Raw genomic sequence first — 24,624 nt, forward strand, 5'->3', positions numbered from 1 at the left:
CTGGTGGGTGTTACACTTTGATAGTGGATGATCCAGCGTACTTACGGAGGAGTAGGAGACGACGTGCCTGATGAAGAGCTATGGGCCTGTCTACCAGTATGTGACTGAAGTTTTCTCCCTGCCTGTCTGTCTCATCAATGCTCCCTCCTCTCAAGCTACTGCTGCTGACTGCCTTTCTGAACTGCCTTTCTGAACTGCCTTGACATCTGAAGCTGTGGAAGACTATCAGCCATGAACTGACAGATCCCTACATTTGTTTTTGTTTTCAAGCGACTTTGAGATTCTTGTTTGTAATGAAAAGCGCTATTTATAAAAATGTAATGTATTATTATTACTACTACTATTATTATTATATTTATTATTATTATGTGCTGTCGACATCAGGATTCAATTTGAGAGCACTAGTTAGCCACAAAAGTGGTTAGTAACTTTGGCTGCATGCCATCCAGTGGCTAGCCACACAATATTTTACCAGGTTCCGTGAAGCAATTTTAATGTGCACCACAACATACCCGAGAGACTCCTGATTAGCAAGGGGTAGTCTGTGTTTAATTCCATTGTGTATTAAAAACACAGTTTGAGATCAGTGGTAATTTTTGCCAGTGGTAAGAAGGGGAAATTGGGCATCCCGGGAAAATGTTGGCAGGCATTCCAGGAACAATCATGAGCACAATGGGCAAGGGTTCCAGGAAAAATATTCACCAACCTATCTGCAGGTTTGGATATACTGTATGGTATTTTAGTGTTAAAATGCCATTCAAATATATTGACCCAGTACTACTTAATTTGACACAGATCCCCTGGAATAATATGACAGGGGATGGACCAGCATAGAATTCCTTAGGAGAATGGATGGCTACACCTGAAGCTCAGTGATACATTTTTAATAAAGCATTTGGTAAGGATAATAATATATCTGTAAAAACTATTATTTCTTTTTTTAAATCTTTTTACACTCTTTCCTTTCGTATCTCACATGACCAGAAGCTTTTTCAGTCTGTCCAGTGGTGAATTTTTTTTCTCCATTTTTCTCTGCAAGGCCCCTGGCCAGAGCTTGGGAGATTCTAATTTAAGTCTGAGAGAGCATGAATGGGGAGGTGAACATACAGTAGCACTGGCTAAGGAAGATGGATTGTGGCTTCCTTGGGAACCTTTTAAAAGGAGTCTTTCAAGGGTCATGTTGAAATGCAAGGGCCTAGAACACCATTTGAATAATAGCTGGGGGGGGGGTGGGGGGGGCAGAGTACAGTATAACCTAATAGGAGGTACCAATTGCACACTTTAAAAGAGTTTGTTGGTTGATTGATTTAGCTAACTCTGAGGTCCTGTACTGTCTTTAACAACTATGCACTTATGTCAAGGAACCCGCAGGGAATCAATCTAATATGGACCAAATTAATAGGTAATTCCTCCATCTGCAGCAATTAAACCCTCTGATTCCAGAACAGCTGAATCATGAGTTATCATCATAAAGCCACCCATACTCACACATATACAACAACAAAAATGTTTTTACAGTGAATTCAGAAAGTATTCAGACCCCTTGACTTTTTCCACATTTTGTTATGTTACAGCCTTATTCTAAAATTGATTCAATTGTTTTCTTCTTCATCAATCTACACACAATACCAAATAATGACAAAGCAAAAACAGGCTTCTCGAAATTTTTGCTAAATGAAATATCACATTTACATAAGTATTCAGACCCTTTACTCAGTACTTTGTTGAATCACCTTTGGTAGCGATTACAGCCTTGATTCTTCTTGGGTATGACGCTATAAGCTTGGCACACCTGTATTTGGGGCCATTCTCCCATTCTTCTCTGTCAGATTGGATGGGGAGCGTTGCTGCACAGCTATTTTCAGGCCAAAGAGGTCAATCTTGGTTTCATCAGACCAGAGAATCTTGTTTCTCATCGTCTGAGAGTCCTTTTGATGCCTTTTGGCAAACTCTTCTTCAGATCAGTACCCTTCTTCAGATTTGTACCTCGACACAATCCTGTCTCAGGACCTCATGGCTTGGTTTTTGCTCTGACATGCACTGTCAACTGTGGGACCTTATATAGACAGGTGTGTGCCTTTCCAAATCATGTCCAATCAATTGAATTTACCACAGGTGACTCCAATCAAGTTGTAGAAACATCTCAAGGATGTTAAAAATTGTCCAAAGTATAACAAAATAAGTAACAGTTAAAAATTAAGCAATTGCACTGTAGCTAGTACATGTAGTACAATTGTATGGTAAAACAATTATGTTTGTGAAAAACAGAATTAACAAGTACCTGAATGTATACAGTACATACATCAGTTATTCCTTTTATAGTTACCATTGAATAATTGAATGTAGGCTGAATGTTCTGCCAATGAAACCTTCACATGAAGCTGATCTGAGAATACAAGTTGTGGTTGAGAAATACGTTTGCCAGGAACGTTTTTAATGACTACTCATTTTTCACAGACCTATTACCTTTTTCTCTCCCCAATTGGGTTCTCATAATGGCACATTGAATATCACGAAAAGATATTAAGTGTGCAATGAAATTCCTTTATTATCACAAGGTTCACTCAATTAGCAATTGTGTCTCACAGTGCGCCATTCTTCTGCAGAAGAGTGGAGTTGAAAATGGAGTGTGTCTGAAAATACTGCCATTTAATTGGTGCAACCTGCTTCCCTACCTTATACATAATCCACTTATAAGGGTCGTCAGACATCCCCTGACCTGAGTGTAAAGTCATAGGAACCCCATGCCGTCACCTACTGAATAGAAGACTCATGTAGGCTGGATTTAAAATACCACCCATTGTTCTCTGCTGAATTCAGACAGGGCATATACTCCCTCAAGTGCCAACAACTGTTAGGGAATTCAAATGGGACTTTTTTAAACATTCCATTAGCTGTTGGAATAGGTATGTAATGCAGGGAGAAAACTCTGCGTGGTTGACTGAGAAGTAAATGTAATGGTCTGAATCACTTCCCTTTTATTATTTCTCCAAAACAAATTTAATGAGGTAATTACTTCAATTTGTGTTTAAGTCATGTTACCATCACTTATTGAGGCCTTGATTCTAGGCTAAGCACAGCCCATACCTTCATCCTGTTTACTTTTCAATCTTCTATGGGCCAGGGACTGGGCTTCTACTAAGCTAACACACCGAATTGTTTTAAGAAAGTCATACCAAAGATCATTTAGCTCTTTTATTTAGAATTGTAGGACCCCTGTACATATACAAACATATAGAAATAATTATTTGATGAAACATTGAATTTGGCTTTAATGCTATTTGCCCATAGAAATGCATTGAATAACATATTTGGTCCCACTTTAAATGACATTAAGCTCAAAATGCCTTCATAAGTACCAAATAAATGTGTTACAAAGCATCTATAACCATATGTCAAGCTTTATAAATGGTTCGTAAATGTGGCCTAACTGTGACTTCTGCTCGAATGCACGGAAGACCTGGTGGACCAAGGCATAACACTTGTCCTTCATTAGTTAGGGTTAGGTTTAAAATCACATTTTAACAAGATATATTGTGGAAATGGGCAGGATTATTCCATAATTATGACTTGTGGATGTCTTTCATAAATCAGCGGAATGTTAATAAACTATTCATTGACACAAACTAAATGTACAGTAATACTTCGTTTGAAGTGAGACACCTTCGGTAGTTCATAACACATGCATAAAGACTCGGATGACGCTGTACTTACTTTAAAGTTAGACCCTATTGGTAATTTATAACACATACATAAATGCCTTATATCATATGATGCTGTACTTACTATAAAGTCAGACACCTTTGGTCATTCATAGCACATACTGTACATAAAGGCTTAATGATACAAAAACAAATGTATTAACACTTCAGGAATTATCGCTATCAGCTAAAACAAAATAAACATTAAAGACATGTTTAAACCATACACTTCCTTTTATTTTTACATTTTTAAAACAATACAAATACATAAAGTTTTAAAATGTCCAGCAATGCAATTACATTGTACATTACACAGGCGGACTAATCGTTCTTGCCTCTCTGCCCACTGGAGGTACTGCATGTTGGTTACAACCTTAAAAGTAAAAACAAAGAAATTTAGCAGATCTGTTAGGAAAAGCCTTTGTCACACCATCTGGATAAGGGCATTTCTATACTGCGCCACACATACTGTAAATGGGGAGATGGGAAACTCCATTCGATTCGTATTATTATTTTCCTCTTTCAAATACAAATCTCATGAAATGACTATGAAAAGTGGCTGTATCTAGGTCAGTGTTACTCACAATTTTTTGTAAGGGGGCCACTTTGGGTTGAGACAGAGTGCCGCACAAATCTTTAATTTGTTGTACTTTTTCTTCAAATATTATCAGTTATCACTGGAGAGCAAATTCATAGCAATAGATTTGATACAGCACATCACAAATATATACATACACACATCAAATAGGCTACATCACATGTATAAGACCCATATTAAGGGTTACCTCAGTAGTTGGATGAGTGAAAATGTCCCTTCTGCTCCTTGACTGAATTCATTCTAAATGTATAGTCTGTTGCTATCCTTGTGAGACAATCCAGGTGTGCATTGGTCAGTCTGTTTCTCTGTTTTTATTTCACAATGTTCATTGTTGAGTACCTTCTCCTTCCCTCGCATGTTTGGGTCGCCGTCAGTGTACACAGATGCCAGATTTGACCAGTCAATATTATTATCAGCAAAAAAGGGCTTTCAGAACATCCTCTCCTCGTGTTTGTCCCTGTAGGGGCAGTAAACATAAAAATTCCTCTCTGAATTACCCATTTTGAGGGAAGTGGACCCAAACACATAATTGGCCAAGGCCACTTACTGTACATCAGTGCTTTCGTCAAGCGCAATACTAAAACACGTCGCGACAGATATGTCAGTAATCAATTGCTTACCGATGTCCTCGCCGATGTCTTCTATGTGTCTTGTTACGGTTGAGTCTGAGAGTTGCAGTCCCTTAATTTGCTTTAAAATAGCTTCCTTGATTGTGAAATCAGCATACAATATTTCGGCTGAGGCCCAAAAATATTATTTGACAATCTCCGCGTCTGTGAATGCCTTCTTGTTTCTCGCAAGTATCCAAGCAATCTCATACGTTGCCTCTGTCATTTTCTCTGTTGTCCTTTGAGTTGCGCTATTTTGTTGTTTCTGAGGTTGATTTGTGGCGGATATGTTTTGTCAAAGTGGGCATGGTGTTACTGGAAATGTTGCTCTAAATTTGCTAGTTTAAAACAATTGACTGCCTTCTGGCAAATAAGACAAAGTGAGCTAGTTTCTTTATGCAGTACAAAAAAATACTTGTCTGTCCATTCCACTTCGAACTTTCTGTGTTCTTCTTAAATCAACCGTATCCTTCTCTTAGCCACCAGAGCCACGTTAGCTACGTTAGCTAGCTGCATTTCCCCGCCGCCATCTACCTGATTTTCCTGGTTCTCCGGTGGTTGTTTGTTCATAGCTGTCACGTTGTTTTCCAGCTCTTCCCCCTTATTTTTATTGTCAAAAGATTTACGTTTGTTTTTTACAATAAATTGATCCATGTCTACCAGACTGCAAAATTAGCTAGTAAACTGATATGTGTCGGTCGCTGTAGCTCAGTAGATGCTGGGGGAAATCAGAAACCTGGAAAAACAAAACTGAGAAAACAGGATTTGGGAAGAAAACAGAATTGGGCCATCAATATAAATTACCTTTAATAGGTCCTACCAATGTATTTTTCTGTGTGTAACTGCATTTTAGCGTGTGTGTCACCCTGCAGCACAGCATTTTGGTGAACGTTGAGGTCAGGTCCAATATTGGCCATGTACCCAAGAGGGAAAGAGGTTGGGCCATCCTACAATTTTGGGGGATTAATATAATACATACAATTTAGCAGACACCTTCATCCAAAGCGGCTTAAAGTCATGCGTGCATACATTTTTACGTATGGGTGATCCCGGGAATCGAACCCACTATCCTGGCATTGCAATGCTCTACCAAGATGCAGTACAAGGTTATAAATGTTTTGTGAAGCCTCAATCTAATATGATTTATGAAGCTTTTATTAAGCAGTGCTTATGCCACAATTTATAAAGCACAGGTTTATGTCATATTTGACATAGTGTGTTATGTCACATTTTACATTGGTGGTTATGTCACACAGTTATCCCACATTTATGACATATGGTTATAGGTGATTTGTGACATATTCTGTAGTGTTTATGAAGACATTATGAAGCTTTTACAAGCTAAAATTCATTTAAAGCAGGACCACATATTCATACATGGCAAAACAGTCAAAACATTTATCAAAAGGAAGTATGTTTTGAAGTGTCCTCTGTCCTCTATTTGAGAGATATAAGAATTATAATATCTATTTTTTACCCATATTTAGGCGTCCTGGATCAAAACAACCGATGGGGTGGATTGAGACGCAACCCATGCAAAAAAACAGATATGTTGCTTAAAACAGACAGATTTTGATGGGAATGTTTTATTATTATGCTAATTAGATTTCCAGGAGGGCGTGGACTTCGACTCTAGGAGAGAGGAGTGTCTATGATAAACATTGCAATTGCAGCAGTTAGGCTAATGGCATATGTTGCCAGAACGCAGAGTCCATCTTGAAGTCCCATAATAACATCACTACTTACAATGGCCAAGTAAAACTCCTTTTCAGCTTGGTGTTTGATTTTATTCTATAATGCTTCTATTCTGCTCATACTGTATGTTTATATTATGTTCCTAGCAAATCTGTTTTAGGTCCTCTAGGCTGTTCAAATAGCCAGGCTCTGTAATAATTTACTATATGCAGTGATGATAAATTACCAACATACAATTCCGGCTATTACAGTATTGTTGTGTGAATTACTAAATGTTCAGCTTAAAGGAAAGGACTTTTATATGCAGTGCATTCGGAAAGTATTCAGACCCCTTGACTTTTATATGCAGTGCATTCGGAAAGTATTCAGACCCCTTGACTTTTTCCACATTTTGTTACGTTACAAGCGTATTCTAAAATTGATTTAAAAAATAATAATACTCAATATAGCAGCAGGTAGCCTAGTGGTTAGAGCATTGGGCCAGTTACTGAAAGGTTGCTGGATCGAATCCCCGAGCTGACAAGGTAAAAATCCCACGGTTCCCCGGTAGGCTGTCATTGTAAACAAGAACTTGTTCTTAACCTGTTTGGGCTGCAGGGGGAGTATTGGGTAGCCAGATAAAAGGTGCCCATTTCAAACGGCCTCGTACTCAATTCTTGCTCGTACAATATGCATATTATTATTACTATTGGATAGAAAACACTATCTAGTTTCTAAAACCGTTTGAATTATTTCTCTGAGTGAAACAGAACTCATTCTGCAGCACATTTCCTGACCAGGAAGTGGAAAGACTGAAATCGATGCTCTGTTCTACCTCCTGCCTATACATGGGCATGATACGTAAGAGTCTACGTGCACTTCATACACCTTCCCCTGGATGTCAAGAGGCGGTGAGAGAAGAAATTTCGTGTTTATCTTGGTCTGAGGTGGAATAAAAGCTCTTTGTATGACGTGACCGTCCATTTTCTGTTTTCTGGAGCGCGCGAAAGGGGACATGGATTTGCCTTCTGTTTAGCTGTCGTTATGGACGACTAATATCTCCGGCTATGATTTTATTTGATACATGTGACCATATCATCGTAAAGTATGTTTTTTCAATATAGTTTCATCAGATTATTGAAAATTTTTCGGGAGTTTTGCCGTGTTCCGTTCTCTTCCGTTTGTTGACTTGGAGAGCTTTGTGCCACTTGGCAAGTGCGCGTGCTAAATTGAGAGGGAAAATGAACGTTCTGAATCCAAACAACGACTGTTCTTGACAAAGGACACATTCTACAACATTCTGATGAAAGATCACCAAAAGTAAGAAACATTTTATGATGCTAATTCATATATCTGTCGTGCATGTGAATTAGTCGTGGGCGCCCAACTTTGGGGTACTCAGCTATACCGAAGCTGGATGTCGTAATGAAGTTATTTTTTAGAATTCTAACACTGCGATTTCATTAAGAACTAATGGATCTATCATTTCCTATACAACATGTATTTTTTACTTATGTTTATGAATAGCTATTTGGTCAGAATATGTGTGTCAGAAAACGTGTCAGAAAAATATCGTTGCTGTTTAGACGTTGTGGGAAAAAGATGCTACGTTAGCACAATGTGTAACCACTGATTTCAGCTCTAAATATGCACATTTTTGAACAAAACATAAGTGTATGTATAACCTGATGTTATAGTACTGTCATCTGATGAAGAAAATCAAGGTTAGTCAAAAATTATATATCTTTTGCTTGTTTGTTACGATCGCTAACTTTTGCTACTGGGAAATTGCTTGTGTTTTTGGCTATTGTGGTAAGCTAATATAACGCTCTATTGTGTTTTCGCTGTAAAACACTTGATAAATCGGAAATATTGTCTGGAATCACAAGATGCCTGTCTTTCAATTGCTGTACACTATGTATTTTTCAGAAATGTTTTATGATGAGTATTTAGGTATTTGGCGTTGGTGTCTGTAATTATTCTGTCTGCTTTCGGTGCAATTTCTGATTGTAGCTGCAATGTAAACTATGATTTATACCTGAAATATGCACATTTTTCTAACAAAACATATGCTATACAATAAATATGTTATCAGACTGTCATCTGATGAAGTTGTTTCTTGGTTAGTGGCTATTTATATCTTTATTTGGACGAATTTGTGATAGCTACTGATGGAGTAAAAAACTGGTGGAGTAAAAAAGTGGTGTCTTTTGCTAACGTGGTTAGCTAATAGATTTACATATTGTGTCTTCCCTGTAAAACATTTTAAAAATCGGACATGTTGGCTGGATTCACAAGATGTGTACCTTTCATATGCTGTATTGGACTTGTTAATGTGTGAAAGTTAAATATTTAAAAAAAATATATTTTGAATTTCGCGCCCTGCACTTTGAGCTGGCTGTTGTCATAAGTGTACCGGTGTCGGGCTGCAGCCATAAGAAGTTAACTGACTTGCCTTCTTAAATAGAGATTAAAAAAACAATCTACACACAATACCCTAAAATGACAACGCAAAAACAGATTTTTAGTGCCTCGACACAATCCTTTCTCGGAGCTCCATGGACAATTCCTTCGACCTCATGGCTTGGTTTTTGGTCTGACATGCACTGTCAACTGTAGGACCTTATATAGACAAGTGTGTTATTTTCCAAATCATGTCCAATCAGGTGAATTTACCACAGGTGGACTCTAATTAAGTTGTAGAAATATCTCAAGGTTGATAAATTGAAACAGAATTAACCGGCAACTCGACTAACCGGTGTCCCGCACATTGACTCTGTACCGGTACCCCCTGTATATAGCCTTGCTATTGTTATTTTACTGCTGCTCTTTAATTATTTGTTTGTTTTATTTCTTATTTTTTTAGGTATTTTTTGTAGTACTTTTAAAGTATTTTTACTTACAGTTGAAGTCGGAAGTTTACATACACTTAGGATGGAGTCATTAAAACTCGCCACTCCACAAATGTCTTGTTAATAAACTATAGTTTTGGCAAATCGGTTAGGACATCTGCTTTGTGCAAGATACAAGTCATTTTTCCAACAATTGTTTACAGACAGATTTTTTCACTTATAATTCACTGTATCACAATTCCAGTGGGTCAGAAGTTGACATACACTAAGTTGACTGTGCCTTTAAACAGCTTGGAAAATTCCAGAAAATTATGTCATTGTTTTAGAAACTTCTGATAGGCTAATTGACATATTTTTTGTCAATTGGAGGTGTGCCTGTGGATGTATTTCAAGGCCTACCTTCAAACTCAGTGCCTCTTTGCTTGACATCATTGGAAAATCAAAAGAAATCAGCCAAAAAATTGTAGACCTCCACAAGTCTGGTTAATCCTTGGGAGAAACTTCCAAACACCTGAAGGTACCATGTTCATCTGTACAAACAATAGCACGCAAGTATAAGCACCATGGGACCACGCAGCCTTCAAGCCGCTCAGGAAGGAGACGTGTTCTGTCTCCTAGTGATGAAGGTACTTTGGTGAGAAAAGTGCAAATCAATCCCAGAACAACAGCAAAGGACCTTGTGAAGATGCTGGAGGAAACAGGTACAAAAGTATCTACATCCACAGTAAAACGAGTCCTATATCAACATAACCTGAAAGGCCGCTCAGCAAGGAAGAAGCCACTGCTCCAAAACCGCCATAAAAAAAGCCAGACTACGGTTTGCAACTCCACATGGGGACAAAGATCGTACTTTTTGGAGAAATGTCCTCTGGTCTGATTAAACAAAAATAGAACTGTTTGGCCATAATGACCATCGTTATGTTTGGAGGAAAAAGGGGTAGGCTTGCAAGTCAAAGAACACCATCCCAACCGTGAAGCACGGGGGTGGCAGCATCATGTTGTGGGTGTGCTTTGCTGCAGGAGGGACTGGTGCACTTCACAAAATAGATGGCATCATGAGGAAAGGAAAATTATGTGGAGATATTGAAGTAACATCTCAAGACATCAGTCAGGAAATGAAAGCTTGGTTGCAAATGGGTCTTCCAAATGGACAATGACCCCAAGCATACTTCCAAAGTTGTGGCAAAATGGCTTAACCTGTTTGGGCTGCAGGGGCAGTATTGAGTAGCCGGATAAAAGGTGCCCATTTCAAACGGCCTCGTACTCAATTCTTGCTCATACAATATGCATATTATTATTACTATTGGATAGAAAACACTCTCTAGTTTCTAAAACCGTTTGAATTATATCTGTGAGTAAAACAGAACTCATTTTGCAGCAAACTTCCTGACAGGAAGTGGAAAATCTGAAATCGATGCTCTGTTCTACGGCCTGCCTATTAATGTCCTTGATATTTATTAGAATACATGCACTTCATACGTCTTCCACTAGATGTCGACAGGCAGTGAGAGAAGAAATGGAGTGTGTAACTTGATCTGGGGTCGAATAATAGCTCTCGGCATGACGTGTCACCAGTTTCCTGTTTTCTGGAGAGCGCGTGAAGGGACCTGGATTTGCCTTCTGATAAGCTGTCGTTATGGACGACTAATATCTCCGGCTTTGATTTGATTTGATACATGTGACAATATCATCGTAAAGTATGTTTTTTCAATATAGTTTTATTAGATTATTGAAATTTATTCGGGGCGTTAGGCGTGTTGCGTTGTGTGCCTTTGTTCAGGAAGGAGAGCTTAGCGCCACTTTGCTAGCTTTCCGTGCTAATTGACTGGAGAAGAGGACATTCTAAATCCAAACAACGATTGTTCCCGACAAAGGACCCCTTATACAACATTCTGATGAAAGATCATCAAAAGTAGGACCCATTTTATGATGCTATTTCATATATCTGTCGAACATGTGAAATAGTCGTTTGCGCCCAGATTTTGGGTACTCTCTCGCTATACCTAAGCTGGATGTCGTAATGAAGTTATTTTTAGAATTCTAACATGCCGATTGCATTAAGAACTAGTGTATCTATCATTTCCTATACAACATGTATTTTTTAGTAACGTTTATGTATAGTTATTTGGTCAGAATAGTTGAGTGCCATAAAAATATCCGCACATTCTGGGAAAAAGATGCTACGTTAGCACAATGTATAACCACTGATTTCAGCTCTAAATATGCACATTTTCGAACAAAACATAAGTGTATGTATAACCTGATGTTATAGGACTGTCATCTGATGAAGCTTATCAAGGTTAGTCAAAAATTATATATCTTTTGCTGGTTTATTCGCTATCGCTAACGTGCCTATTGCTATCGCTAACGTGCCTTGATGAATGAATGCGGTAGTGTGGTAGGCTATTGTAGTAAGCTAATATAATGCTATATTGTGTTTTCGCTGGAAAACACTTAAAAAATCGGAAATATTGGCTGGATTCACAAGATGTTTGTCTTTAATTTGCTATACACCATCGATTTTTCAGAAATGTTTTATGATGAGTATTTAGGTATTTGACGTTGGTGTCTAATTACTCTGGCTGCTTCGGTCCTATTTGTGACGGTAGCTGTGATGGTAGCTGCAATGTAAAACTGATTTATACCTCAAATATGCAAATTTTTCGAACAAAACATAGATTTATTGTATAACATGTTATAAGACTGTCATCTGATGAAGTTGTTTCTTGGTTAGTTCTGTTGGTTCTTGGTTAGTTAGGTTGGCTTTGTGCATGCTACCTGTGCTGTGAAAAATGTCTGTCCTTTTTTGTATTTGGTGGAGAGCTAACATAAATATATGTGGTGTTTTCGTTGTAAAACATTTAAAAAATCGGACATGTTGGCTGGATTCACAAGATGTTTATCTTTCATATGCTGTATTGGACTTGTTAATGTGTGAAAGTTAAATATTTAAAAAATATATATTTTGAATTTCGCGCCCTGCACTTGAAGTGGCTGTTGTCATATTGTGCCCGGCTTCGGGCTTGCAGCCAGAAGAAGTTAAAGACAACACAGTTAAGGTATTGGAGTGGCCATCACAAAGCCCTGACCTCAATCCTATAGAAAATTTGTGGGCAGAACTTAAAAAGTGTGTGCGTGCAAGGAGGCCTACAAACCTGATTCAGTTACACCAGCTCTGTCAGGAGGAATGTGTAACGGGTTTCGTCCTCTTCGTCTGAGGAGGAGTAGCAAGGATCGGACCAATATGCAGCGTGGTAAGTGTCCATAATGATATATTTAATAAATCAAACAGAACACTGAACGAAATAACAAAAGTACAAACAAACAACCCGAAACAGTCCCTTATGGTGAAAACACTAACACAGAATACAACCACCCACTCACGCCCTGACCAAACTAAAAATAAAGACATAAAAAAGGAACTTAGGTCAGAACGTGACAGTACCCCCCCCCCCAAAGGTGCAGACTCCGGACGAAAAACCTGAACCTATAGGGGAGGGTCTGGGTAGGCATTTACCGCGGTGGCGGTTCTGGAGCGGGACGAGGACCCCACTCCACCATAGTCTCGGCCCACTTCTGTGATACCTTAGGAGCGGCGACCCTCGTCACCGACCCTGGATTAGATACCCTAGTAAAGGGCACCACTGGACTGAGGGGCGCCTCTGGACTGAAGGGAGACTCTGGCAGATCCGGACTGGAGGGAGACTCTGGCAGATCCGGACTGGAGGGAGACTCTGGCAGATCCGGACTGGCGGACGGCTCAGGCGGCTCCGGACTGACGGGCGGCTCAGGCGGCTCCGGACTGACGGGCGGCTCAGGCGGCTCCGGACTGACGGGCGGCTCAGGCGGCTCCTGACTGACGGGCGGCTCAGGCGGCTCAGGACAGACGGGCGGCTCAGGCGGCTCAGGACAGACGGGCGGCTCAGGCGGCCTCACAAGGGGTCTGAGGATCTCATCTCGATACCTAATGGCAGTCAGGCTACCTCTGGCGAGCACATGGAGGGCTGTGCAGCCCTACAAAGAAATGCCACCCCACACCATGACTGACCCACCGCCAAACCGGTCATGCTGGAGGATGTTGCAGGCAGCAGAACGTTCTCCACGGCGTCTCCAGACTCTGTCACATGTGCTCATGTGCTCAGTGTGAACCTGCTTTCATCTGTGAAGAGCACAGGGCGCCAGTGGCGAATTTGACAATCTTGGTGTTCTCTGGCAAATGCCAAACGTCCTGCACGGTGTTGGGCTGTAAGCACAACCCCCACCTGTGGACGTCGGGCCCTCATACCACCCTCATGGAGTCTGTTTCTGATCGTTTGAGCAGACACATGCACATTTTTGGCCTGCTGGAGGTCATTTTGCAGGGCTCTGGCAGTGCTCCTCCTTGCACAAAGGCGGAGGTAGCGGTCCTGCTGCTGGGTTGTTGCCCTCCTACGGCCTCCTCCACGTCTGCTGATGTACTGGCCTGTCTCCTGGTAGCGCCTCCATGCTCTGGACGCTATGCTGACAGACACAGCAAACCTTCTTGCCACAGCTCGCATTGATGTGCCATCCTGGATGAGCTGCACTACCTGAGCCACTTGTGTGGGTTGTAGACTCCGTCTCATGCTACCACTAGAGTGAAAGCACCACCAGCATTCAAAAGTGACCAAAACATCAGCCAGGAAGCATAGGAACTGAGAAGTGGTCTTTGGTCACCACCTGCAGAACCACTCCTTTATTGGGGGTGTCTTGCTAATTGCCTATAATTTCCACCTTTTGTCTATTCCATTTGCACAACAGCATGTGAAATTTATTGTCAATCAGTGTTGCTTCCTAAGTGGACAGTTTGATTTCACAGAAGTGTGATTGACTTGGAGTTACATTGTGTTGTTTAAGTGTTCCCTTTATTTTTTTGAGCAGTGTAGTTCTGTATTTCATTTCTCAATACATTTTCAATAATGTCTAAAAGCAAGTCGTCACTTTGTCATTTTGGTGTATTTTGTGTAGATGGTTGGGAGAAAAATATTTAATACTTTTTTAATCCAGGTTGTATTACAACAAAATGTGGAATAATTCAAGGGTTATAAATACTTTCCGAATGCAATATGTGATTACTAAGTAAGCACGAAAGACCATGCATAGTTACATTTGGTATAATATGGTCGAGAGGGAGGTCAATTACATTTTTGTTTATGACATGTTCACTTAATTATAAGCCTCATTAATTAGTCAACTGAAGTCTTACGTCTCTTAATCATTGCACTACAAATATCCCTTTCAAAATCCCTGCCCTTTGCTTTCTGTTAGCTAATGAAAAGCAAACTGAAGCACAGACTTTCTTTCTCTCTCCCTGTTTTAATACGCTCAATGAAACAGGATGGAATCTAACAGCATGGGAGTTACTGGTTCTCCTGAAAGCCTCTTGAAAGACGATGTAAAATTATTTGATTTTGCATTGAATCATATATAAATGCTGGTAATTGAGGTCAGCAATACAATTATGAAACCAGCTGTGTTATTTAAAGCAAGTTAGACCATGTAGTATTGCATTGTAAATGTCAATGTCATTATATGCAATGGTAACCCACTGTAAAGAACATTTTCAGGTAAATAAAAAGGAGAGCAGTTGTGATAATATCAATCAAAAATCTATCTGGTTTATTACAAGTTACAACAGGGAGACACCTCCAGAACAGAAGCAGAGAAAATGTGACCGACCGGCTCGATTTGGTCTTATGTAGCAATATTTGAAATTGTGTTTTTTACATTGGATAAAAGTAGAGACTCAGAGCAATAAAATGGTATATCATACAATGGGAAATAAATTCTGCTTTGGAAATTGATAAACTTGTAACTCACTTTTGAGAAAATGGCCCTTGAATGTTTTGGTACCTACTGAAGAGCTCTTCTTTGTCTACCCCCATTCAGCATCATTCACACCCTCTAAGTTTTAGCCCCACCCATCTCTTTAAGGGTTCACATGTGAGGTTATGTACTAAACAACCAAAGATTAAGACTAAAGGCTGGTTTATACTACAGGTGTGCTCTTAAATTTAATCTGGAGTGCCAGAGTGTGCTCTGGGCGTCCGTAAACTCAGTGTTGTCAAATTGTCCGTTTGTAAATTCAGAGCGTTTCGCTCTCGAACATTACTACCCTGCACGAATCTGCAGGTAGCTAACCAACCAGGTTCAAAGTTAGCTAGGTAACATTTGGCTATAACGAGCAATGCAAATGGCTCTGAGATATGAATAAAACTACTACACAGATCATACACGTAACATTAGCTAGCAAGCCAGCTAACGTTAGCTAACAGATGGCACACAAATGTAATATTAAGGCACATGGAAGTTCAATGTTCCAGAAGGCATTTCTGCCAAAAAACATTCAAATGGAGCTCCTGTGATGTAGTGATGTGCAACATATGCCTAGCTAGCTAGCTATCACTACACTTTAACTTGAAATGAAAACGACTGACAAAATTAGAAATGTGCAATATCTGAAAATGGTGCTAGCTAGACTATCTTACATGGATACATGGATGGACGCTTCTCCCACTCTGTCACGGATGCCGTGGTTTCCCTTAATTTGAAGATGTAATCTGGAGACAGGTGTTTGATACAACAGCCTTTTGTGTGTTTTCTTTTCAACTCCGTCTGCATATATGCAATCAAACGCCAAAATTTTCACCATCTCCTTAGCGCTCATACTCCAATTCCACTTATTTCAAAACTCGATTCTCCAGAAAGTGGAGAGCAACACTTATGCAGTTCTACTACGTGATAACTTTCAAAAAAGCCATGTTAGAAAGGATTACCTACACATACTGACCAGCTCATGTTATAGACAGAAGCGAGCTACATGGCAGACCAATCCAAATTCATCTTTCAGTATATCCAGCCCACTCATTATCTCAGCCAATCATGGCTACTGGGAAGGTTTCTGTTTTTTTCTGTGGCTAAACCAACTAGGCTCGTAATTTAACAACTGTATTTGTATATTTACAGATGGCACATGGAAGTTCACATGTTCCAGAAGGTATTTCTGCCAAAAAACATTCAAATGGAGCTTCTGTGAAGTAGTGACGTGCGACATATGCCTAGTTATCTGAAACAAGTCACAAGTCACAAATGTCTAACAGCCCTTCTCTGAAAAGGCATTTCTATATTAATCACACAGCACAGAAGTCTCAAGGTATTGCTCGCCTGAGGTAGAGTACCTCATGATAAGCAGTAGACCACACTATCTACCAGTTTTCATCTATATTTTATAGATGGATGAATCTACCAGTTTTCATCTATTTACTACCTCAAACCAATGCTGTCACTGAGAACGCACTCAACGAGCTGTATAAGGCCATAAGCAAACAAGAAAGTGCTCATCCAGAAGCTCATCCAGAAGACTTTAACTTCTTATGGCTGCAAGGGGCAGTATTGAGTAGCCAGTTAAATCGTGCCCATTTCAAACGGCCTCGTACTCAATTCTTGCTCGTACAATATGCATATTATTATTACTATTGGATAGAAAACACTCTCTAGTTTCTAAAACCGTTTGAATTATTTCTCTGAGTGAAACAGAAGTCATTCTGCAGCACACTTCCTGACCAGGAAGTGGAATGTCAGAAATCGATGCTCTGTTCAACTTCATGCCTATACATGGGCGTGATACGTAAGAGTCTACGTGCACTTCATACACCTTCCCCTGGTTGTCAAGAGGCGGTGAGAGAATTTTTTTTGTGTTTATCTTGGTCTGAGGTGGAATTAAAGCTCTTTGTTTGACGTGACCGTCCATTTCCTGTTTCTGGAGCGCGCGAAAGAGGACATTGATTTGCCTTCTGTTTTGCTCTCGTTATGGACGACTAACATCTCCGTCTTAGATTTTATTTGATACATGTGACCATATCATCGTAACGTATGTTTTTTCAATATAGTTTAATCAGATTATTGAAATTTTTTCGGGAGTTTTGCCGTGTTCCGTTCTCTGACTTTGTTGACGTTGGAGTGATCCGTGCCACTTGGCAAGTGCCCATGCTAAATGAAGAGGGATATTTGCCGTTCCAGATCAAAACAACGACTGTTCTGGACAAAGGACACCTTGTCCAACATTGTGACGGAAGATCACCAAAAGTAAGAAACATTTTATGATGCTATTTCTAATATCTGTCGTGCATGTGAACTGGTCGTGGGCGCCCAAGTGTTTCTGGCTATTGTGCCTACGCTAATATAACGCTACATTTTGTTTTCGCTGTAAAACATTTAATAAATCGGAAATATTGTCTGGAATCACAAGATGCCTGTCTTTCAATTGCTGTACACTATGTATTTTTCAGAAATGTTTTAGGATGAGTAATTAGGTATTTGACGTTGGTGTCTGTAAATATTATGGCTGCTTTCGGTGCAATTTCTGATTGTAGCTGAAATGTAAACTATGATTTATACCTGAAATATGCAAATTTTTCGAACAAAACATATGCTATACAATAAATATGTTATCAGACTGTCATCTGATGAAGTTGTTTCTTGGTTAGTGGCTATTTATATCTTTATTTGGTCGAATTTGTGATAGCTACTGATGGAGTAAGAATAGTGGTGTCTTTTGCTAACGTGGTTAGCTAATAGATTTACATATTGTGTCTTCCCTGTAAAACATTTTAAAAATCGGACATGTTGGCTTGATTCACAAGATGTGTACCTTTCATCTGGTGTCTTGGACTTGTTAATGTGTGAAAGTTAAATATTTAAAAAAAAATATCTTTTGAATTTCGCACCCTGCACTTTGAGCTGGCTGTTGTCATAAGTGTACCGACGTCGGGCTTGCACGCCAAACAGGTTAATGCAGGCAAACTTAAATGTTTTACCTAATGTCTACCAGCATATCGCATGTGCAACCAGAGGGAAAATAACACTAGACCACCTTTACTCCACACACAGAGACGCATACAAAGCTCTCCCTCGCCTTCCATTTGGTAAATCAGACCATAATTCTATCCTCCTGATTCCTGCATAAAAGCAAAAACTAAAGCAGGATGTAACAGTGACTCGCACAATACAGAAGTGGTCAGATGACGCAAATTCTACGCTACAGGACTGTTTTGCTAGCACAGAATGGAATATGTTCTGGGATTCATCCAATGGCATTGAGGAGTATACCACATCAAATCAAATCAAAGTTTATTTATCACATGCACCGAATACAACAGGTTACAGTGAAATGCTTACTTACAGGCCCTAACCAACAGTGCAATTTTTAGGTAAATAATAGGTATTAGGTGAACAATAGATAAGTAAAGAGGTAAAAAGACAGTGAAAAATAACAGTAGCGAGGCTATAACAGTAGAGAAGCTATATACAGGCAGCGGTTAGTCGGGCTAATTGAGGTAGTATGTACATGTAGGTATGGTTAAAGTGACTATGCATATATAATAAACAAAGAGTAGCAGTAGCGTAAAAGAGGGGTTGACGGGTGGTGGGACACAATGCAGATAGTCCGGGTAGCCAATGTTCGGGGGCACCGGTTAGATGGGCTAATTGAGGTTGTAGGTACTTCATAGACCTGGCCAAGGCTTTCAACTCTGTCAATCACCGCATTCGTATCGGCAGACTCAGTAGCCTTGGCTTCTCAAATGAATGCCTCTCCTGGTTCACAAACTACTTTTCAAAGAGAGTTCAGCGTGTCAAATCAGAGGGCCTGTTGTCCGGACCTCTCTACTAGTTTGTTGGTGGACATCAAGGAACTTGACGCTTTCAAACTGCTCCACTACAGCCCCGTCAATGAGAATGGGGGCATGCTCGGTCCTCCTTTTCCTGTAGTCCACAATCATCTCCTTAGTCTTGGTTACGTTGAGGGATAGATTGTTATTCTGGCACCACCCTTCCAGGTCTCTGACCTCCTCCCTATAGGCTCTTGTTGTTGTCCGGGATCAGGCCTACCACTGTTGTGTCATCTGCAAACTTAATGATGGTGTTGGAGTCGTGTCTGGCCACGTGAACAGGGAGTACAAGAGTGGACTGAGCACACACCCCTGAGGGTTGAGGATCAGCGTGGCAGTTGTGTTGCTACCTACCCTCACCACCTGGGCGTGGCCCGTCAGGAAGTCCAGGATCCAGTTGCAGAGTTGAGGTTAGTGATGAGCTTTGAGGGCCCTATGGTGTTGAACGCTGAGCTGTATTCAATGAATAGCATTCTCACGTAGATGTTCCTTTTGTCCAGGTGGGGAAGGGCAGTGTGGAGTACAATAGAGATTGCATCATCTGTTTGGGGGAGTATGCAAATTGGAGTGGGTATAGGGTTTCTGGGATAATGGTGTTAATGTGAGCCATTACCAGCCTTTCAAAGCACTTCATGGCTACGGACATGAGTGCTACTGGTCTGTAGTCATTTAGGCAGGTTTCCTTTGTGTTCTTGGAAGCAGGGACTATGGTGGTCTGCTTGAAACATGTTGGTATTACAGACTCAATCAGGGAGAGGTTGAAAATGTCAGTGAAGACACCTGACAGTTGGTCAGCACATGCCCAGAGCACACGTCCTGGTAATCTGGCCCGGCGGCCTTGTGAATGTTGACCTGTTTAAAGGTCTTACTCATGTCGGCTATGGAGAGCGTGATCTCACAATCGTCAGGAACAGCTGATGCTCTCATGTATTCCCTCACTGTTGCTTGCCTCGAAGTGAGCATAGAAGTGATTTAGCTCGTCTTGTAGGCTTGTGTCACTGGGCAGCTCGCGGCTGTACTTCCTTTTGTTGTCTGTAATAGTTTGCAAGCTCTGCCAGATAAGACAATGTCGGAGCCGGTGTAGTACGATTCAATCTTAGCCCTGTATTGATGCTTTGCCTGTTTGATGGTTCGTCGGAGGGCATAGCAGGATTTCTTATAAGCTTCCGGGTTAGAGTCCCGCACCTTGAAAGCGGCAGCTCTACCCTTTAGCTCAGTGCGAATGTTGCCAGCAATCCATGGCTTCTGGTTGGGGTATGTACGTACAGTCAATGTGGGGACGATGTCCTCGATGCACTTATTGATAAAGCCAGTGACTTATGTGGTATACTCCTCAGTCACTGGCTTCATCAATAAGTGCATTGACGACGTCGTCTCCGCAGTGACAGTGTGTACATCTCCCAACCAGAAGCCTTGGGCAACATCCGCTCTAGCTAAGCGCAACATCTGCTCTAGCTAAAAGCTAAAGGCTAGAGCTGCCGCTTTCAAGGAGCAGGACACTAATCCAGACGCTTAAAAGAAATCCAGCTATGCTCACAGACAAACCATCAAACAGGCAAAGCATCAATACAGGACTAAGATTTAATCCTACTACACCGGTACTTACACTCGTCGGATGTGGCAGGGCTTGTTAACTGTTACGGACTACAAAGGGAAACCCAGCCGCAAGCTGCCCAATGACGTGAGCCTGCCAGACGAGCTAAATTACTTTGAGGCAAGCAACACTAAAGCATGCATGAGAGCACTAGCTGTTCTGGACGACAGTGTGATCACGCTCTCTGTAGCCGATGTGAGCAAGACCTTTAACTTCTTATGGCTGCAGCCCGACACCGGTACACTTATGACAACAGCCAGCTCAAAGTGCAGGGCGCGAAATTCAAAATATATATTTTTTAAATATTTAACTTTCACACATTAACAAGTCCAATACAGCATATGAAAGGTACACATCTTGTGAATCCAGCCAACATGTCCGATTTTTAAAATGTTTTACAGGGAAGACACAATATGTAAATCTATTAGCTAACCACGTTAGCAAAAGACACCACTTTTCTTACTCCATCAGTTTTTTACTCCATCAGTAGCTATCACAAATTCGACCAAATAAAGATATAAATAGCCACTAACCAAGAAACAACTTCATCAGATGACAGTCTGATAACATATTTATTGTATAGCATATGTTTTGTTAGAAAAATGTGCATATTTCAGGTATAAATCATAGTTTACATTGCAGCTACAATCAGAAATTGCACCGAAAGCAGACAGAATAATTACAGACACCAACGCCAAATAACTAAATACTCATCATAAAACATTTCTGAAAAATACATAGTGTACAGCAATTGAAAGACAGGCATCTTGTGATTCCAGACAATATTTCCGATTTATCAAGTGTTTTACAGCGAAAACACAATAGAGCGTTATATTAGCTTACCACAATAGCCAAAAACACAAGCAATTTCCCAGTAGCAAAAGTTAGCGATCGTAACAAACAAGCAAAAGATATATAATTTTTGACTAACCTTGATTTTCTTCATCAGATGACAGTACTATAATATCAGGTTATACATACACTTATGTTTTGTTCGAAAATGTGCATATTTAGAGCTGAAATCAGTGGTTACACATTGTGCTAACGTAGCATCTTTTTCCCACAACGTCTAAACAGCAACGATATTTGTCTGACACGTTTTCTGACACACATATTCTGACCAAATAGCTATTCATAAACATAAGTAAAAAATACATGTTGTATAGGAAATGATAGATCCATTAGTTCTTAATGAAATCGCAGTGTTAGAATTCTAAAAAATAACTTCATTACGACATCCAGCTTCGGTATAGCTGAGTACCCCAAAGTTGGGCGCCCACGACTAATTCACATGCACGACAGATATATGAATTAGCATCATAAAATGTTTCTTACTTTTGGTGATCTTCCATCAGAATGTTGTAGAAGGTGTCCTTTGTCAAGAACAGTCGTTGTTTGGATTTAGAACGTTCATTTTCCCTCTCGATTTAGCACGCGCACTTGCCAAGTGGCACAAAGCTCTCCAAGTCAACAAACGGAAGAGAACGGAACACGGCAAAACTCCCGAAAAATTTTCAATAATCTGATGAAACTATATTGAAAAAACATACTTTACGATGATATGGTCACATGTATCAAATAAAATCATAGCCGGAGATATTAGTCGTCCATAACGACAGCTAAACAGAAGGCAAATCCATGTCCCCTTTCGCGCGCTCCAGAAAACAGAAAATGGACGGTCACGTCATACAAAGAGCTTTTATTCCACCTCAGACCAAGATAAACACGAAATTTCTTCTCTCACCGCCTCTTGACATCCAGGGGAAGGTGTATGAAGTGCACGTAGACTCTTACGTATCATGCCCATGTATAGGCAGGAAGTAGAACAGAGCATCGATTTCAGACTTTCCACTTCCTGGTCAGGAAGTTTGTGCCAAATGAGTTCTGTTTGACTCACAGATATAATTCAAACGGTTTTAGAAACTAGAGAGTGTTTTCTATCCAATAGTAATAATAATATGCATATTGTACGAGCAAGAATTGAGTACGAGGCCGTTTGAAATGGGCACCTTTTATCTGGCTACTCAATACTCCCCCTGCAGCCCAAACAGGTTAAACAGGTCAACATTCACCGCGGGGCCAGACGGGTTACCAGGATGTGTACTCAGAGCATGCACAGACCAACTGGCAAGTGTCTTCACTAACATTTTTCAACCTCTCCCTTACAGAGTCTGTAATACCCTCACGTTTCAAGCAAACTACCATAGCTCCTGTGCCGATAAAGAGAAGGTAACCTGCCTAAATGACTACCTCTCAGTAGCAATCACATTGGTAGCCATGAAGTGCTTTGAAACCCTAGACCCACTCCACAAAGCTCATCACTAAGCTAAGTACGCTGGGACTAAACACCTCCCTCTGTAACTGGATCCTGGACTTCCTGACAGGCCGCCCCCACAAATCGCCTCTACTAAACTGTACCCCCACACATTGACTTGGTACCGGTACCCCCTGTACATAGCTTCATTATTGTGATTTTATTGTGTTACTTTTTACTTTATTTGTTACTTTATGTTATTTAGTAAATATTTTCTTACCTCCATTTCTTGAACTGCATTTTTGGTGAAGGGCTTGTAACTAAGTATTACAAGGTAATGTCCACACCTGTTGTATTCGGAACATGTGACAAAAAAATATTGATTTGATTTGTTTTGGAAAAACACCAGCCTGAGAGGCTTGTAGGAAGTCACAACATCAGCTGATGCTGATATCAGTGTGTCCTCAGTTCAGTCTGGCATCAAACTTTAACCATAACATTCGACACTGTTAGACATTTGATACTGGCAGTTAAACAGGTCAAAAAGGTAGGAACATCAGTAATTAGTTACAAATAATTATAGACTAAAATTAATTAATCAAATAATTTCCCATTACACCCACAAAGTATCCTCCACATTCAGTATATTATGTATTATTCATTGCTATGAACAGAAAGTTGATAGGAGTTCACGGTTTTCAGAATGATAGAAGGTGACACTGAGGGGAAAAATACCAATTATGAATTAATCAAGGCAGTTTCCCAGTGCCCTTGAAGCCCAAATGTATTATTTTGCCCAATAAATTAAAATCACTCGTGAATCAAACATGGCTCAAGGGTAAGCGAGTTACAATGCAAATCTGCAGCTGTTAAATCATTGTGAAGTATCTTGCTGGCTTGGTGTCATATTCCTCGCATACTGGATATACAACACATCTCAATTGATGGATAAAACAGCATCTTGACAAAAGAGACACAATCCCTCCAACAGATTATTGTGTGAAATCTTGGAAATGTATGCATCCATTTAACCACTCAATGCAATGCCATTTGAGAGAAGAATTCAGGCCAATAAGTGCCAGGGAATCTAGCTTGAACAACTCTCGCCCCCTCCATATTGTATAGTAATGCATGTTTACCAGATGGGATGAAATTTAACATTGAATATGTACTCAGTCGTTTCACATTTTCCTCTGCACACTTCAGTGTGCCGTTGTCAGTTGTTTTGCCCTTGGGCAGAGTTGACGCCTGAAGATGTGGGTATAGGGCCCTGGAGACAATCATGCTGCACTTTTATTCATTTGTGTTTTATGTAAAGATCCTTATCCACCTGTGTTCCCCCTCAAAGAACACAGTGGCTGAGGATAGCCACTGAATATTCATTAGAACAGTGAATAGACCAAAAAACAATCCGTTTGGATGATTTTATTTTCTAATCCAGCAGATGGATCATGGATCTGACGTGAGAGTTTGACACAATTTTCTAGAATCTAAATTGTAGATATAATTTGGGCTTAAATGCAATAAATACAATTAACTTAATTGATACATTCTATACATGGGCGGTACTACAAGGAGAGCAAGGAATATTTTTTTTATCAGACTGATAGTTGGTGTTGCAATGGCCAGAAAGCTCTCTGCAAATGAGAAACAGGAA

This window comes from Salvelinus namaycush, chromosome 20 (genome assembly GCF_016432855.1).
Source record: "Salvelinus namaycush isolate Seneca chromosome 20, SaNama_1.0, whole genome shotgun sequence".
Lineage (NCBI taxonomy): Eukaryota > Metazoa > Chordata > Actinopteri > Salmoniformes > Salmonidae > Salvelinus > Salvelinus namaycush.